This window comes from Peromyscus maniculatus, chromosome 3 (genome assembly GCF_049852395.1).
Source record: "Peromyscus maniculatus bairdii isolate BWxNUB_F1_BW_parent chromosome 3, HU_Pman_BW_mat_3.1, whole genome shotgun sequence".
NCBI classification, from domain to species: Eukaryota; Metazoa; Chordata; class Mammalia; order Rodentia; family Cricetidae; genus Peromyscus; species Peromyscus maniculatus.
The window spans coordinates 150370602-150389598 of NC_134854.1; the positions used below are offsets into that span (position 1 = coordinate 150370602).

At 51.9% G+C, this 18997-nt stretch overlaps 1 protein-coding gene across 7 annotated transcripts in view; it reads right to left on the reverse strand.

The window, feature by feature from the left end:
• The window catches only part of Tspan9 (tetraspanin 9), a 184368-nt gene that overhangs the window by 117084 nt on the left and 48287 nt on the right, over window positions 1–18997 (reverse strand). For 6 of the 7 annotated variants that reach the window (XM_006987866.4, XM_016006396.3, XM_076568035.1 and 3 more), the window contains one exon: window positions 7874–7980. The exons of the other annotated variant lie outside the window; for it this stretch is intronic. The gene's annotated coding sequence lies outside the window, so the exon portion shown is untranslated. The remainder of the gene's footprint in view (window positions 1–7873; window positions 7981–18997) is intronic. 7 annotated transcript variants of the gene reach the window in all.

Consider the following 18997-nt stretch of genomic DNA (forward strand, 5'->3'; position numbering starts at 1 on the left):
CTATGGGCCACCCAGCTGGTTGCATCTGCCATAAGAGGAGGTGGGAGGGAAGGGCTGGAAGGGGCCAAGAGGGACCAAATGTGAAGGCGGGGTGGCAGCCTCAGCCCCTCCTGAGGCAGGCAATCCCAACCCTGGGTTATTTCCAGGCACTTTTCCTGTGAGAAAAGAATGTCAGGAATGCAGTACGGCCAAGACCCAAATCCACCCTGCCATGGGCTCAGTGCCCACTCTGATGACGTATGGGGGGGGCTGGCCTCCACAGCCTGGAGTCAGAAAATCTGCTTAAGGAATCCAGAGTGGTACCCAGAAAACACAATGCATAGGTAACACAGTATGAAAGTCCCCTCAAGGCCAAGTACACACAGTGAGCATGCACGCATGTGCATGTGCGTACTTAAGTGTACACATGAAACTACACACGTGTTCTGCTGGTGCGTGACAGTGCACTACAATCTACATGGAAAGGTGGCCAGAAACACTCCTGGATTTTTATGGCTCTTCAGGGACCTATCTCCAGGAAGTGCTAGCAACTGCAATCCAATCATGTCCCTGGCTTGAGAAGCCGGCTGGAGACTGGGGACTGTGCAGGAGGAGGAAGAACTTCATGGGGAAAAAATGTTGACAGAGTTTAATGTCAAGTGGAGGACGGAGGCTTGGGTGAAGGCAGCTTCCTGAGAAAAGCAGGCGTGCTGAGCGCTCCAGCAATGTGTCTGGGCTGTGCAGGGAATATCTAGTTAAAAGGCACAGAAGAGGGCTGGCTCCCCAAAGGCCCGAACAAGCCTGGGGCAGTGAAGGGGTAGTACCCACCCTCTCTCTCCTGCAGTGCCTAGAACTTGGCACACTGAAGTCTGCCCTTATGTGGGAACTAACTAATGAGGCAACCCCCAGCTAAGAAGGCCCAGCAAGTCTGAGAAGTCCAAACGCATACTGTCCTCACCGAAAAGACCCAGGAAGACAGGGGAGAAGAAAAATGGTGTTCCCTGAGCAGACAGCACAGGTCAGCAGGGTAGAAGAAGCCTCACACCACGGGCAAGAGCGGGAACTCAAAAAATTCACTGGCGTCACATGGCAGAAACCAAGACTAATGCCAGGACTGCCGGTCACCTCCACCTCCTATCTGGAGGTCTGTGACCACTTTCCCCAAAGGAAACACTTCCTGGCTCCCCTTAAAGGAGAAAACAAACAAAAATAAACTCTCTGGTGGCTTTAGTCAAGTCTGTCTCCCTGGGCATCTCTTGTCCCTCATGTAAGAACCAGGTGAAGGCAATAGCCCAGTGAGGGTCCCCAGCAGGCCACTTTTCTCATTGTATCTTAACTGTGGATTCTCTCGTCTGTACCGCAACTAGACCAAGTGTTCCACTCCCACTGTCTGCACCCTTTGGCCTGAGCTGTGTCTAGAACACCACCGACACTCACCAAGTACAGAATGCATGGACAACGGCCCAGGGAACAATTGGGTCTCAAAAGATAGCATGTTTCAGTGAACACACTCATGAAAATCTATTTCCTGGGAGGTTCCTCCTGGAAGATGGGAGAGCTGGTCTAGCCCAAACCTAACTCTGCATGGAAATCATTGGCAAAGTTTTTCAAGACGCAGGTTGCAGACTCAGAGGTCTGGGACAGAGGCCCAGGAATCTGAATTATTGACAAGCTTCCCAGATGTCTCTAACTCGGAGCCAGGCCTGGAATCACTGATGTCTACTACTTGACTAACAGTCATTCAGTCCTGCACTTGGACTAGGTGAAACAGAGAAAGAGAAAGGAAAGAAATGATTCTCCCATACAGCCTTCCTTCCAGAGGACGCCATGATGCTGCTACCTGTCAGCGAGGGCCAGATGGCCACATTTCCCCACACTGTGAGTGCATACAATGAGGCCCGACCAGGAAAGACTTATTTCCCTCTTTTACTTTTCATCTTGCTCTTGAGTTCAGGGAGAATGCAAGGTCCTTAGAGTCCTTAAGGACTCCGTTTCAGGAAACAGAACAGGGCCAGACACACCGATGATGCTGGTGCCTAGTCAGGTATCTCTCTGGCCCTGTGCAGGCTGGGATAAAATGTACCTACACTGAAGGCCACACACCTAAGTCTGACGTCACACACAGCCTCACCTAGTCAGGCTAGTAGACCAGGAGGAACAGAGGTCCCAGCCCTTTCCTGGCCAACCCTTTCATTCCTATGTTCATGGAAATCACAGCAACCCAGGACATGCCAAGCCCCTTCACGGTTCACTTTTTTTTTTTTTCCAAAAAGAAAGATGACCTCCCAGAAAAACATATGCCATGGGGCTGAAAGCTGAGCCACCCACACCCCATGATTTACTCAAGAGCCAGGGGCAGAAACACCACGACCCCACCCCACCCCACCCCCACCCCGCCGAAGCCTCCTCCCTCTGGAGACACTTCCCCTAGAAGCAGGAGCCAGTTACCTCAGCCAGACACATGCAAGAGGCCCCTCTTCTCCTTGTCCCCATCCTCCCCGCAGCCTTGGCTGAGATTGATGGAGCCAGGACAGCTGCAGCAGTGGAGGAGGGGCTGGGGTGCACAACAGCTGGACGGAGGGAGGGCCCTTCCCCGGCTGGGCAGAGTCCCAGCCGGCGCTGGAGAGGAAGGAGAGGCAAGGGTCTCCTCTGCACGGTTCTCCTTACGGGAGGAATGCGAGCACGCCACTCCATTTTGACCCTGCTCCACAATTCCTCCTGGTCCTTCAGAGGCAGGCAGGTGTCTGTGGAGTCCACAGAGAGCAAGGCCACAAAAGGGTAAGGCTACATGTCCAAGACCCTAAGAGACCTTGCCCTCTCACACATCCTGCACCCCCAACAGCCCTCCCACTCGCCAGCCAACTCCAGGTCATGGAGGACAAAACCAGGACCCTTGCCTCCAGGCAAGAAAATATGGCAATACCGCAGCCTTGCAATGTGAGTGGATGGGGGCCTGAGGCCTAGGAGACATGCCCCTTTACAAACCAAACCTGGGAATCTTCACAGACTTAAAACCAAGTTATCAGTTCCTCTGTGGCTTCAATTTCCAGTTCCCTTGTTTGCCAAAAAAGGCTGCCACGGAGTAGCTCCTGAAATCAAAAGGATGGTATGCTAATGCCCACTATATAGTGAGCCTCAGTTTCCACATCTGTTGAATGAGTGCTGTGGACTTGGGTTCATTTCCTCCAGGCCTATTAATTTATTCAGTCATGACTGTGGAGGCAAATGCCCTAAAGGCCTTTCTTCTAAGAAGTCCCCACTGTAACGGCTGCCTGGCTCAGCCGTGCCCCCCACATATGCGAGGCACCTGTACTGTGCCCCCCACATATGCAAGGAACTTGTACTGTGCCCCCCACATATGCGAGGCACCTGTACTGTGCCCCCATGCCAACCCTTCACTCAGCTTCCAAGTGTGTCTAATAAGACAGAGGGCATCCTTTATCATCCCATAGAGGTGGACCGTGTGTACAATCTTGTGATGAATACACATCTCAGAAGGCACCTCACACCACACACGGGTGGACCAGTGTGTGGTAGCATCCATTGGAGCAAGTGGCCAATAATATTTACACTTTATTAACCAAAAGAAAATGAAGCCGAAAGCTCAGCTCCTCGGGCACACCCGATGCACTGTGAGTGTTCTCAACACGCAGTCCGGGAGCACAGCCCGGCATGCGAACTAGAGAAATGCTGCTACAGGTGTGGCGATGGACCACCAAAGGGGGGGGGGCAAGGGGGGGGAGTCCAAGGTAGCTCACTCTGAACCTGAAGAGGACAGAGAGAGAAGGGGCTGGTGGCAGCCCTAAAGGAGTGAGAAACCTCCAGGGTCCAGGGTCCTGCAGGCCCACCAACCCCCTCTTTCCTGAGGGTCTCTCTGGCTCCCACACCCAGCAGGACACAGCAGGCAGCTGTCACATCACACTTCATTCTTGGAATACGTGGGATGCCTGACATTCTCTCTAGCCCCTGGCAGGCTCCTGGCCTTTCCTAGCTCAAGGTCTGCATCCTGTCCAGGGTACCACCTCCTGCTGCCCGGCAACGCTCCTGCCCTGCCTAGCGTCAGGCTGTAGTGGGAACGGCACAGTTCCTGGCCTCCCTGATCTCCAGCCCAGATCCACAAGCACCGGGCCACAAACCCAAGCAGAAAGGTAAGAAAGAGAAGGGACAGAAAGCCAGCTTGAACTCAGCGCCTGCTGCAGTCACGGTGTCACCCAGGTGCCCTCATTCATGTTTTCCCACCGGATGTTCCTAAAATGGGACCAACGTGGTTAAGCCCTTTGTCAAAGAAGGAAGGTGACCTGTGCAAGGTAGTGCCAGGATGCACACTGAGAAATGTCTAGCTGGGCAGTGGTGGTGCACACCTTTAATCCCAGCACTCAGGAGGCAGAGGTAGGTGGATCTCTGTGGGTTTGAGGCCAGCCTGGTCTACAGAGCAAGTTCCAGGATGGCCAGAGCTACACAGGGAGACCCTGTCTCAAAGAACAAAATAACAAAAAAGAAAGAAAGGAAAAGGAAGGAAGGAAGGAAGGAAGGAAGGAAGGAAGGAAGGAAGGAAGGAAGGAAGGAAGGAAGGAAGAAAGAAAGAAAGAAAGAAAGAAAGAAAGAAAGAAAGAAAGAAAGAAAGAAAGAAAGAAAGAAAGAAAGAAAGAAAGAAAGAAAGAAAGGTCTAGCTCTGAAACCAAAAAAGCACCATGCCCTCAGCCATGCAGCCTCTGATAAAGCATGCAGGCATCAATATTCCTCCCCCTGTGGGGGACCAGCCCCCACTTTTATGACCAGGATACTCTTGAGCAGAGAGAACTGGGAAATATTTAGACAGAAAGAGATACGTAGACAGTGAGAGGAAAGACAGAAATGCAGGACAGCCTCGGGAGAACCTGGGTCAAAACCCACCAGCCCCTTCTGTCTCTTCTAAAGGGTTTTTAAAGGAATGTCAAGGGGTGGAGCAAAAGACCTCCCCCCAGCACAGCCAAGTGCAGACCCTTCCAAACACCTGCTAACCATGCACATGGTCAATCCATCCCCTAATGCAGCCCTGCTGGGTAAAGAAAGCTCAGATCTCACTAGGAAACCTTTGTGGGCTCCCACATCCCCCAGTGGTCCCACCACAGAGAAGCACCAGGGGCTAGCACAGTTCACCTTTCTGGCCAACAGCAGCCCAGAATCCCAGCCTTAAAGAGGTACAGAAAGGCCACAGATGCAAAGAAGTGAGGCTGGAAGGGAGTGGAGGGAAGCGAAGAGCGCGGCAGCAGGGCAGAGCGCAGAGGCCCCTGAACCTTGAGTCTGGTTGCTATGAACCACATGTGCGGCAGCTTGTCTAAAACCCGTCTTCCTCACAGCCGTGATCCTAACACAGCAGGCACTTAATAAGCACCTGTAAGAAGATGGAGCGTGGTAGACAGACGGTGGATGGAATGACAAACAACGCCAAGGACAAGAGCCAAAAAAAAGCCCCTTTCTTCTGCCTCTCAGAGACCCCCATCTCTATGAGGCCTTCCTGACCTTTGCTCCCTCGGGGGGGGGCAGACACCACAGAGAGGCTGTCCTTCTCCAGTGGGCTCCAACCTATCACTCAGCCCCTTGGCCTGCCCCCTTAACTATCCGCCACAACCTCGAATGACTGTAGATCATAATCTAGGCTATGGCAAGGATGGGATCACGGAAAGATCTTCTCGTCCACAATTCTTACTTTACAGATGACAAGACTGAGATCCAAGAGCGGACCCTGGCTTGCCAGGGGGCATATGGCTTCAGAGTGGAGGAAAGTTTCTTGTGCTTGTGCCTGAAGGACTTGAGTGCCCAAAGGTTCACTGCTAAGCTGGGCTGGAGCCCGCAGCCATCTGTCTCCAAGGCCTGCCAACAGACCTTCCCTCCCATGTACCCTTGGTAATGAAGCCCACCGCAGGTGATCTCAGAATACAGCACCAGGGGGAGGTTCTGCTGGCCATGGCTCCAGCCTTTAATTTCCGAGTTCCCAGCCTGACACCCCTAATAGTCTGGACCCTTTCTGCTCTGGCCCCAGTTGGTCATACATCACCGTAGCTGATGCCAGCCATGCCTTCCCCCAGCCATCTGGACAGAGAAATGAGCAAAGAGCAGGACAGGATGATCTTGGCAGAGGCCTGCTGGGAAGCCACAGACACCTGGTCCCTACCCTGCCTTTGCCCTTGCTGTGAATATGCTATCAGGGTGCAGGGTGGTAAGACTGCAGCTTTTTTTTTTTTTTAAGGTCCCCTTACAGAGCTTATACTCTTCTACTCCAAAGGCAACAAGATATGCTGATGTGGGTGTTCCTCTGCCTCCTTCCCCTCCCCCCACCAGTAGAAAGACAACCCATACCAATTCAAGTGGAACATCTTTGAGATACACCATGGCGCCTGTCCTGCAGAAGTGCTCAATCAAATCTGTGAGTCAAAACAAGCTGACATAAAAAAGCCTACTTCCCAAGTGAGAGAGCTGCCAGGTGAGCAATGCTGAGCAAGGGCATCATGGAAGGCCCAGTTAGGAGACAGGAGAGCCTGGAGCCATGCTCAGCCTGGAGGCAAATGTGAGTGGCTGAGGGTCTTGAGCACAGAGTGAACTACACACCAAAGGATGCCCCAGGCTGCTTGTGCTCATGAAAAGGGCACAAGGAGAACCTTAGGTATGAGCTAGATATGTGATGCAAGAAGAATTGCTGGAAGGTGCCCTCGAGCTGTGCAAGGCAAGAGACACGGTGCAGGAGACCAGCCTCATAGCACTAAGGACTGGGGAAAGGGAAGGGGATGAGGACCATCAGAAGGCAAAAATCCAAGCCCTTTGCATCCTCAGTTGGCCCCAGTACAAACTTCACTGAAGGGGGTACCCTGCCATAGAATCACACACTCGTGAAGTCTTGTCCTCGGTGCAAAGCCCAGGGCACCCAAGGGTGAGAAACTGCACAGAGGATAGTGACTGAGAAGACTGGGAATCCCAACTCAGGAGACCAAGCATTCAAATGCCCGAGAATATGGGGGACTTGTTATTCAAACCACCACATCTGACATCTTTGACAGTAGTAAGTGAATATTCCTGTCCGCAGAGGACAGAACAGCAATAATCACCGGATGCTCCACCGTGTGAGATCCCTCACCACCTGATACCTCAAACAACAGAATTCATGTCCCACAGTTCTAGAAGCCAGACAGCCAAAATGTCCACAGAGCCAGACCACTGCTGGGGGAGCCCTCTCCTTCTTGTTCTCTCAGATGTGGATGTAGATGGCAGTCCTTTCTGCCTCTGTCATCAAATGGCATTCTCCTTTTGTGTCAGTGCCTAAATTTCTGTCTTAGATGAATACCCATCACCAGCTAATCTGGTGTGATCAATTCTATAGGATTGGTTTGATCATCCTAGCTTGATTATGGTTGCAAAGACACTTATTTCAAATTAGAAGAACATACAGGCTCCAAGTAGATATCAATGCAGAGGGTGGGCACTATTCAAAGCACCATATTCACTTACTGTCAAAAGCTGTCGGTGTGGTGGTTTAAATAACGTGTTCCCCCATATTCTTGGGTATTTGAATACTTGATCCCCAGTAGGTGGCCATTTGGGAAGGTGTGGGTCTGGCCTTGCTAGAGGAAGTATGTCACTGGGAGCAGGTTTTGAGAGTTTAAAATCCTTGCACCACTTCAAATTTGTTCTCTTTGCTTACAATTTGAGATGTGCACCCTCAGCTATTTCTGCCATCATGCCTGCCTGTTACCACACTATGGAGCCATGACTGTGATGGACTCTGATCCCTCTGGGACCATAAGCCCCAAATAAACCCTTCCTTCTGTGATTTGCCTTGGTCATGGTGTTTTATCACAGCAATAGAAAAATAACCAATACATCAGGTATCCAGAAACCCAAGTTCCAGCCCCAAACCTACCTCTGACTGCCCGGGTCACTCAAGCTGGATCACCAGTCCTCTCAGTCACTATCCTTGGTGAGGGGACAGCTTGGATTTGATTTCCCAAGTTCTTGCCAGCTGCAAAGCTGCCAAATTAAAAGCAATTAAAAATCAGCACAAACTCACAATTTTAACAATATAGATAGAAATAAATATAGACACATACATGGCCTTGTTGGCAGCAGGGTGTCTCCTAGATTTATTCTCTGGGAAGCCCTGGAAGCTATGAAAGCCTGTCAGCAATAAGCACACTGGGGCCTGCATCCCAATTTCTAAATGCCATTCTCCAACAGGAGCCAGAGCACCCTAGAGCAATGACCGATTCCAGCTTTCTAAAAACCAGGCTCCAGCAAAAGCAGGGAACCTTATAGCAGTGACTGGTTCCAGGGACAGGGCATGAATCTAGAGTTTTCCGTAATGCTTGAACATAAGCAATGCTTTAAAAATAAAAACACAGGAGCCATGTCAGTTCAACCAGTCACAGGCACTAACTGAAAGGTGTCCCAATGATTACAGCAAGAGTAACTGGAAAAAAATAAGCAACTATTCAGCCAGAATCCACAGCACAAATATCAGATTTATTATGTATCATTTGCCCGTGCTTTTAGTGTGTTATATATTTATGAGTCTGTAATGATAAGAATAACTAAGTGAATAAATAAATGAGAGAGGATGGTTCCTTCCAGAATTACAATTAATAAATGCAGACTAATGAAGTAAACAGAAAATTACATTTATACAAACACCATTGTGTCAGGCAACACAGTGGATGGATTAGCTAAAATTACTGGGTGGAAGTCCGGGGAACAACTGGGTATTTATTTGTCTAGTGTCAGAAGTATCCGCTCTTCCAAACACTTACTAATTTCAGAGAAGAAATTACAGCTCTATAGTTCGGGCACCAGATGACATGGCCTCCTCCTTGTGATCAAGGGTGACATCACCAGTAATAACACACACTGGCCTCATGCCCCCTGATACTGTACTCTGAGGAGGACAGTGTCACTGTTGTGGAGTTGCGCCCAAGATGTATAATTCCAATCTCATTATGAGAAAATGAGATGCACCCAAAGTGACAGTGTCTGGAGAGCTGACTGGGCCTTTAAATCCTCCCAAGCTCATGAAGACAAGGAAAACCCGAGGAAAAGAGGCAGGCTGGGACCTAAAATGACCCAGCAATGAAATGCAATGTGCAATCCCGGAAAAGAAGGAACATCTGTGTGAAAAGAAGTTCAGATCAGGTGTGGGTTTAGTTAGCAATATTGCACTGTTGACATCTTGGCTTTCAAAGTCTTAGAAAGCCAGGCTTCTTAAACCACAGGCTGTGACTGAACCCCACATATAAATGAACATGGTGGGGGCTGAAAAAAGCTTCTAAATGCAAAATGACCAAAAACTAATTCATAATGAAATCTGGAATGACAGTGAGGTAACTCTGGTGAAGCTCACTCGTAGGGTATCATGTGACTTCCCTGCAGCCTTGGTTCTGAACACAAGACATGCCACGTGACCTACTTACCCTGCCACAGCACACACCAGCAATGGACAGGGCCTGTAGCATCCCGGCTAAGATTGGAAACCACTGCATGCTATGAACTGCAGCGTTCTCATGTACATACAGCACTGGGTGCTCTTACAGAAACATAATGGTTTAATTAGGGAAAACAAAGGCTTTTCATGTTTTCCTACCGTCACTCCGCGGTGCCTAAGTGTCAAATTAGCATATCTTTGGATTGCGTTGTATTAAAATGTTTGGTTTTAAAAAATTACTCTTAGAGTTGCTGACTTGGATGTCATAAAAAACTGTGAAGTGAATTTTGGTTTGCGATTTCCAATCACTTCTCCAAGAGGCCTCAACAGATGTCTGCTCTTTCTGTGCTATATGTTGTGTGAAGCAGCAGTCTCAGCATTGACGATCATTAAATCAGAATATCGATCAACTCTGGAAAATACCGAAGATGCTCTGTGTCTTGCAGCATCAAATATTCCACCAAGATGTAATTCTTTCTGTAAAATCATACACACTTATCTCCCTCGTTAGTATGCAAATTTGCTATTGTCATTAATAAATGATAAAATGTGTATATTGAAAAATCACCTTTAAATAAATTTCTTTATCATTCATTGTCAGTAAATGCTTGATTTATATGCTATAGGCCCAGGATCATGTAAAAATTTATCCGGTAAAGAGCAATTACCAGTAAACACGGTTAAGAAGCCTTAATAGACAATGTTAACTACAACCAAAAAACAAGATGCAGCTGGGCAGTGGTGGTGCACACCCTTAATCCCAGCACTCGGAGGCAGAGGCAGGCAGATCTCTGTGAGCTCAAAGCCAGCCTGGTCTACAAAGAGAGTTCCAGGACAGCCAGAGCTGTTACACAGAGAAACCCTGCCCAAAAAAAAAAAAAACAAGATACACAGAGTGTGTGCCACATGTATGCCATATACATGCAGCAGGTTGCAGAATGTATATATGTACACATGTGCATGCTACATGTACCTGCAGACATGCTACACTGAAGGCCTATCCTATGTGTACCTACATCTGGAGACATGCTCCAAGAGCATGGGAACTTTGGGAGGGAGCATGGTCGGTGGGATGGGGTGGGGGTTAGGAAGTGGGGAGAGGGAAAATGGTCTTTTTGCTGTTTCAGGCAGCTTGCTGAGGCACGGATCCGATTTTCACACAAGGATTACTAGATTACATTCTTCACCACAGGCAGCTGTCCCTGTCAAATAAATAATCATCACCTTACATTTATATATCACCTTTCATCCCACAGCCCTTTCCTACAGCGAGGAGCAGCCTGGGAACAGCTTCATGCCCTCTCAGGAAAGGGAGGGGGAGAAAGGGGGAGTAGCTCGCACAGAGGGAAGCAGCCTGAACCCTACTGGGTTCCACTAAAGGAGGGCTGCAGTGGACTAGCAGGGGAGCCTGTGGTGTAGTGTGCTAAGGTATCAAAGAACGGCCTGGGCAAGGGGAGTACAGAGGCAGCCAGGGCTGGGCCCCCACAGGCAGGACTGCACCAGCCCAGCAACAGGCTCGGGCAAGTGGGGCTGGAAAGACCTCACCTCTGTGACGGTGTCTCAATTAAAAGACATGGATGTCAGAGAGACTCCTGGGAGCTCCCCACAGGAAAGTCTAGAGCACCAAACCCTGCTATTCACCTGCTGGCCAGGGGAGGAAAGGCGGCTAACACTCCTGCGAATCCCAGGGAGAGAAGCCATGAGTTCTAGAGGCTGTCACAGGTCCCCTTCTGAACAGGGCGACCCCACTCTATATCAGCCTTAGGCAGCTGCCTACTCAAAGCAATGGCTTCTTCCGGCAAGGTGCTGCTCCCACAAAGGGGAAGGAAAAAAGGCCCCAGGGCACAGTGGAGCCAGGCTGGAGCTGCAGATGAGGGACTCGATCCAGAGGGGGCTTCTAGACCACTAGCCCCGGCACTGCATAAGCCCTCAGACACTGGGCCAAATCCCACAGGCCTGCCTCTGCTTAGAACACAGGGGCTGGCCAGCACCACCATTATGAAAGCCAGGGTCAGTGAATGACATAAAGTAACAGGAGAGGCCACGGGTGATGAGGTCACACCAGGCTGCCTCAGAGCCACCGGGGTCCCGGGAGCCCTGGGAAGATGAGTGGAACTAAGCAGAGCAGAAGAGGGGGCAGGAAGAAGGGAGTGGCACCAAGACAGCACCCCAAAGCCCAGAGGTGAGCAGAGCATCCATCACTGCCCATGCTGGGAGTGGAGGGAACCAGATGGAAAAGCCATTGAAACTGTGCTGAGGAGGGGCTGGCTCTGCCACTGCGGGTACCCGTGGCTCAGAGGGCTACAGAAGTCTGGGCTCTGAGAAGCTAGCTTTAAGTGGACAAGGATGAAGGTTTTGTTTATCTGTTCGCTTGTTTTTAAACTTCTTTGTGAAAGGATATTTGAGAGCTGGCAGAACTTTCAGAAGCATGGGTCACCTTGGGTAGCAGAACACTCGGCCCAACCCTTTGGCCAGGACCCCAGAGGCGCTGGGTACCTGTCTACCGAATCCTCTAGTGCAGGCTCCCATGTCCCCTTTGACCCCCACTGACCTCCACATCCCGTGCATCCCCATCACTTCCTACCGTTCTATCCCAGTCTTCACAACACCAGGTCTTTATGCCATACACTCCACCTTTCCAAAACTTCCAAACGAACCCCCGGCTTCTGTTTAAGCTCCTGTCATGGGCTCCATGCCCCCACTGCTCCACAACACTCGGCCACTCTTCCCTTTGTCCTCTGCCTGGGGCCCAGTATGTCCTTGTGCCCTCATGCATGGAACCCCCAAGACTTTATCCACTAGCTTGACATAAAGACTTGCTCTGGGTCCTCCTACACCTCACCCCAAAACCTCCATGGGTTCTCTCACCATAAACTTCAGAATACTCTTTTCATTTGTAGGCCAATTACAAGCCTTCCTCATTGAGACCCTACCTACCCACCCAAGTAGTCCAAACCTGACCCTGGGCCTTCACTGTGAATCTCCCCAATCTCCTCAATGTTCTATTCCAGATCCAAAATCCCAGCATCATCTCCTCAGAAGCCCTGTCCACTTTCAGGGACGTTTTCTGTGATTTGGAATGGGAGGCACAGCACTTTCTCAGTCCATCTAGGCAAGAGGCGAGCTTTTTTTCCCTGGGTTGACCCATATCCCATAAGCCTATGATGACACACTTCTTAACCACTTGTGATTCTAGAGATTTTTACAACACCCTCACTGCCCTGTATCCTGTTCCACAAGACAAGCCTTCACTTTCAACAGCATCCCCAGAGAGTGGTGCCAGACACCTAAAACCAAGGCTAACCAGAGCTGCCCCAGAAATCACAAACCTGTAACTCCTCAGCCATCACCCCTGCCAGGGCACTGCATGGTCCCTTCCCATCTCTGGACTCGCCTGGTCACACAGCCTTAGTCTAGGAACCACATTTTGAGTAGCTCCAGCCTTAGTGACATCTACCCCCAGGCAGGGCTGGTGGCTGTCTTGAGATGCCTGCCCTTCTGTGGCCGGCCCAAATAAACAGGCTTTCCCCGTGTAGGGAGAACCAAGAGCCATGGCCATGCAAAGGCAAATTCTGCATCAAGGGCCCAGCCCAGCCCACCAGCTGGCACCTATAAGGACAGGGTGTGACGTAAGCCCCATAGTCACCCGCAGGAGCCAGAGATTCACGGGTGTGAGGGGAGAGAAAACCCACCTGAGAGGTGCAGGAAGTCAAGATGATCCCTACAGCTAAACCTTAGGTTAAGGGATAAACCAAGGAGGAGCAGGAGGGAAAAGAATGGAAAGAACGCCACCATCTCCGAGTCACCCCAAGCCAAGAACCAGGCTGCAAAGAGGAGAACACCCCCACCACAGTAGAAGGACACCACACAGTAAGGCTGGCCTCTGAGGGGAATGCTCAGAAAAAGGGACTCTAACTCAAACAGTCACTGCCCGGCTACCTGATTGAAAAAAAAAAAAAAAAACCCCTCCGTTCACCCGACACCTGGGCAAAGATTTCTCTCCTCAACCTCAGACATGTGGAGGGAGGGAACCACGTGCTGAGCCTTCCCTAGACACCCCCTCACCCCTGCAAAAAGAAAAAGGACCATGAAGCTGAAATCTGAGAAGATGCCAAGGGGCAGCGGGAGGCAATTTACAGCTGGGAAAACTGAGCCCTTGGCCAGATGTGGGCTCTGGGCAGGAGGAGGTAGGCTAAACTCTGTGCCTAAGTACCTAGAGGGGCTCCCTCCTCAGGTCACCAGCTCCCAGGCCTGGGTCTGAGCTGAGAGCAGGGTGAGAGTGGAGAGGATCAGGAGGCGCGGAAGGGACCAGGACCTACCCATCTGCGGGGCTGGTGACTCAAAGCCATCCACCAGGGCAGGGCATGGGGAGCAAGGTAAGGAGAAGGGAGGCAAAGGGAGGGAGAAACAGAGGGGAGAGACCTGAGAAGAGGTGTGCTTGGCTACAGCAGAGGCAAAGAGGCTCCACCCACTCAGAGGTCCCTGACATGGCCAGCAGGAACCAGCCAGAGACCTGCTCACTCTTGGCCTGCTCATCTACTACCTCCTGAGCACAGAGGGCTTCTGTCTGTGCTCCATCACAGGTGGTCCCACCTCCAAGGCCTCTTGCCACACTGGACCCCGAATCCTGTACAATCACAATATCAAGCACTACCCCTCACCACCAACACAAGACAGAGGAAGGACCGAGAGGCCCAGGGAAGACAAGGGCCATCCTGGAAGTCACACAGTAATGAGCAGGACGGATACCTAGCTCTGAGCTCAGTGACCCATACTATCCTCCTCAGCAGCCCAGGCCAGCACAGCCCAGCTAAGGAAACAAAGCTGCCCACCTCATGAGAATCTAAGAGGCTGGGAAAAAAGGAGGGAGGAAGTCAGCCCCCCCTCCCCCCAAAAGAGATGCATACAGAAATCCCTCTGACAAGTGGTGGAATTATTTCCATTGGAAAAAAAAAAATTAATGAAAAACCCTCCCTTACCAGACCCCAGGGGTATTTGGCTGTAAGCTGATGTAATAGGGGGAAGAGAAGCCAAGGGGAAGGAGCCCCCTCCCCATCTCAGCATGCCTTCTGCCAGAAGCACAACAGGGAAGCTGCAGCTGGAGTCGGGGGGACACCAGCCAAGCAGGATGTTGGAGCCTTGGAAGGAGGCCGAGAGCAGCCAAGCCTGCTGGCTGCCTGGGAGCGAAGCAGCAGCCTTTGAAATGGCGGTACATGGAGGGTGCTCCCCTGAGCCCCACATGTCAGCAGGCCTGGGGTGGACACAGGCACCAATGAAAATCCTGCGGAAGACAGCAGAGGGTGTCCATGACAAAGGCAGCCACAGGCAGAGCGAAGAAGCAGAGAGAGGGGGCTGGGACCCAGCATATCAGGAGGTCTTCAGAACCTGACTGGGCTCTAGATGCACACACTGGTGATTAGGAATAGAGGTGTAGGAGGCAGCTTCCTACTGACCCCTTCACACAGCTGGAGGACCCCTTCACACAGCTGGAGGACCACAGCTGATAAAGTGGGTGAGCCTACAGAAGGACCTAGAACCCCAGCGTGGGACCTCAAAAATACCCAGCATTCAGAGGGCATGCCACCATTGCCCCAACGTTGACAGTGTCACATGGGAAGGCCACCTGAGGTGCCCCAGCCAGAGCCAAGGGTAGCAATCCTTGCTCAATAGGCCAGTTTGAACCACAAAGGCACTCTACCACACACTCCCCTCCCCTGCCAGACTCCCTCACAGTACCAATGACCAATGGAAAGTTCTAGCAGCTAGGGTCACTTGGTAGCTCCATAGAGCAACTGGGGTCCCACTCCTGCTTCCAGTTTGGGGTACAGACAAGAAGCGTGCTTGGAGGTTGTAGGTGGGAGTAGCAAACAGATTGTGTCCTCATTTCTGACATCCTACTGCGGATTTCGCTCCTTCACCCACCAACCCTGCCATGTGCAAACCTGATCCTTACAACAGGAATAAAAAATGCCCCAGCCTCAGAATCAATAGCCAGTTCAGCATTTTATCTTTGACATGTTGAACGTGCCCTTGACCTCTCTGATCCTCCAGTACCCGCCATGGGCCTCAAGAGGACAACCCAGCCCTTGACACAGCTATAGGAAAGATACGATGGGCCCCGAAGCCAGAAAAAAACTGCAGACACGGGAACAACTGAGTACTTAAGGATGAACCTGAGATGCTGTGGGCTTGGCACCCTGTGGGACCAGCCTGCAAAGATCCAAGGCCACATGTGGCCATGACCAGCTGTGGGCAATGGGATGGAGTGCTGCACCCAGGAGCTGTTGGGAATAGGAAAAAAAAAAAAAGATGAAAGCAGCATGCCAGCCCATTCTGGACCAAGGTGGGCTTCCCGGGAGCTTGCCACTGTGGTGTGTCACTGCTGCTGGGGATCATGCCCCTGGCCTTACACTGCTGCTCTTCCCAGGCTAGCCCCACCACCACACATGACCCTCTCCCACCATGACTAGCACCACCCACCATCCACACGGGCTGCCAAGCTGAGGTCTGTGGGAAGTAGTAGTGAGACTTCTTCAGACACCCTGTTCTCTGCTTCTGGCCCCCACACAACCCTGGAAACCCGGCTAGGATGCACTTGACAGCAGAAGCTCTCTTCAAAGGACTTGGCCACCTGTAGGGTGCTGAAAGGCCACCTCCAACCCTGGGACAATGCACTGAGACAGCCACTTCTCAAAACCAGGCTGCTGTGGCTTCATCCCACTCAGCCTTGCCTCAGAATCATCCATGAACCCATGACATATGGAATTTGAGTCCCGAGCCACTCAAGGGACAGGCCAGTGGGGCAGAGGCAGAGGCCAGAAGAGCTACATAGACGAAAACAACCTGCTGGGACACCAACAGGTTTCCTGCTACCATCTAGTGGCCAGCACGTGGAAGAGCAGGCACCACACTGAGGCCACCAAGACGTCTCAGTGACCATATCCTCTGTCCCAACAAGCCTGGACTAGGACTAGGTGACCACCTGGTGAAGAGAACCCAGGCAGGAGTCGCGGTTACTAGATAAAAAGGCGCAACACTGGCGCCAACAGGGTCTGCTGGCTGTCCATCCGAGGCTCAGGAAAACGGGCAGGTAGCGCTGGAATGGAGACAGGGCCTGAAGCAAGGGCAAAGCAAGATGCCGGTCCTGACCATGGCTACTGCCCTGGGTGGCCTTCCCTCCTCCCCTCCTCTGGTGCCTCGCAGCTGCTCTTCCTGTCACTCGCCACAGCCAGGCGGCCCCCAGGTTCCCACACGTGTCTCCAGGCTGCCCCTCCCTCCGCCGGGGCCAGCATGGCTGTCTCTTCCACGCCCCACGTGGCCCCCCTCATTCTCCCGCCCTGGGCCCCCATCACAGGTTCACCCATCCATCTTTTCTACAATTCACCTTCACTGGTGGTCACCTTACTGTTGGGCAGCTGGCCTCCTAGTCCAGCCTAGACCCGGGAGATCCGTGTGCTTCCCATTTCCCACCTTGGAAGCCTGTGGGCTCAAGAGCTAGCTGCCATCTTCCCAAGTGCCCTCCCCCCTGTCCTTGTAGAAAGCCATCCATCTGCCAGCTTGCCTGTGGGCCTTGAGACCTGAGCAAACTTCCACTCTAACGCAGCTATCCTGAGAGAGACTGCAGGCCCGCAGAAACCTTAGGCAGCCTTGCCTATCAGATCGTCAGGACAGATAGTCTGACCTGGGCTCATGCTTTGGTTGACCCCTAAACGTCTGTGTAGAATGCCTGGCAGGTTCCTTCCTCTCCCAAACCTTAAAACGCCCCCATTTGCACAATGAAGGATCATTGCATGGATAATGATATTGTGAGGCCCAAATATCTACAAGGTTTACTTCCACTAAGAAGTCAATGACTGGTAAGAGCTAAGTGGGTAACTGGAAGAAAGTCTCAATCTGTCACCCACTCAGCAGAAGCAGCACCGCTGAACATGGGAGGGGTGAGGCTATTTTTAACATTGTGACTTGTTTAGCTGTGTTAGCCACAGCCTGGGGGATGGAGAGTCAAGGTTACTACTGGCTCACACAGAGGGAAGCACTTGCCTGGAGCTTGAACCCCCAACAAGGTCAGGCGGCCACCCTCATGTGACACCTCCTGGGAGCTACTCCCAGGATCACCTCTCACGACGGCAGGCAGCGTTCATGCTGTTGGTAGATGAGGAACTAAGATCCAGGCCGGTTCTTTACCCACCTCCCCCAAACTACAGAGCCAGTGGGTGTCCGGTTAGGAACTGACCTGGCCAGCTCCACTATTCCAACATGGTAGACACTCAGCAGGTGGCCATCAGCACAGGCTCCTCTTCTCTCTCTCTCTCTCTCTCTCTCTCTCTCTCTCTCTCTCTCTCTCTCTCTCCCTCCCTCCCTCCCTCCCTCTCCCTCCCTCCCTCCCTCTCTCTCTCTCTCTCTCTCCCTCCCTCCCTCTCTCTCTCCCCGCCCTCTCTCTCTCTCTTCTCCCCTCCCTCCCTCTCTCTCTCCCCCCCCTCTCTCTCTTCTCCTCTCTCTCTCTCTCTCTCTCTCTCTCTCTCTCTCCCTCCCTCCCTCCCTCCCTCCCCCCCTGTTTCATTGCCCCGCACTGGGGTCCAGGTCCATAAGTAGGAACCCTTTTGATACTCTCAAATGGGTTTTTTGGACGAGGAAGGGGATGAAAGATCTGGACTGATCCTCAATCCACACCAAGTTTTATGTGTGATTTCCCACAGAAGGGCACTACGGTTGAGGGCTACATGGAGAACGAGGGCTCTCACGTTTTGCCCTGGCACTATACTACCTTTCATAGCAAGGAGGTTTTCATATAACAGCCAAACCACTGCTTAAGTAAACTGAGTGCTTGGTGTATCTGTCTCAATGCAACCCTGGTGGAAGTTGCCTGTTGGGGTAACTAGGTCTGGGGGGTGGGGTAAGGACAGATCTCAGAGGAGGAGATCATGGTGGGTGGAGTCTTTGTCATAAGCAGATGGTGAAGGGGCTTCTGGATAAACCCCCAGACCCCCCAAAAAAAATACTTCTTCCACCTGCTTATTCATGCCTAGGATTCCTTCACTGGGGGGCAGCTTGGATTCTGTGGTCAGAAATAGGTCTGAAACCATAAACCTATCGGGTGGCAGTGACGTTCCATATAGAACGATGCGGGAGAGAAGAACAAGGTGGCTTAGATTCACACTCAGAGGAAACAAAGCTTCTGGCTCTGGGAAGTGAGGCTCTTCCTGGGCCTCTCAGGACAATCCTACAGAGCGACAAGGACATTCAGGCTGGAGCCAGCAACAACCTGGTGGATCTAACCCTGCCCTAAAGATGAGGAGAAGGCACTCAGGGTCCTCACCACAACCTGCACGGGAGGAGCAGCCACCAAAGGATGGCAGGACACCGCCAAGAGCCTGCAGCCAGTGGGGTGAAGACTGGGAATCTGAAGAGCAACCGAGGTTCAGTTGAGGGCCCAGCCCAGCCAGAAGAGCCTGAACAGGACAAAGTAGCATTCCCAGCAGCCAAAAGTGGGCTACCCAACCCGGGCTGCCTGCCCAGGCTGGCTGGAGACCCGCCCAGGAACTGGGAGCCAGTTTGGAGAGGTGTGAGTGGACT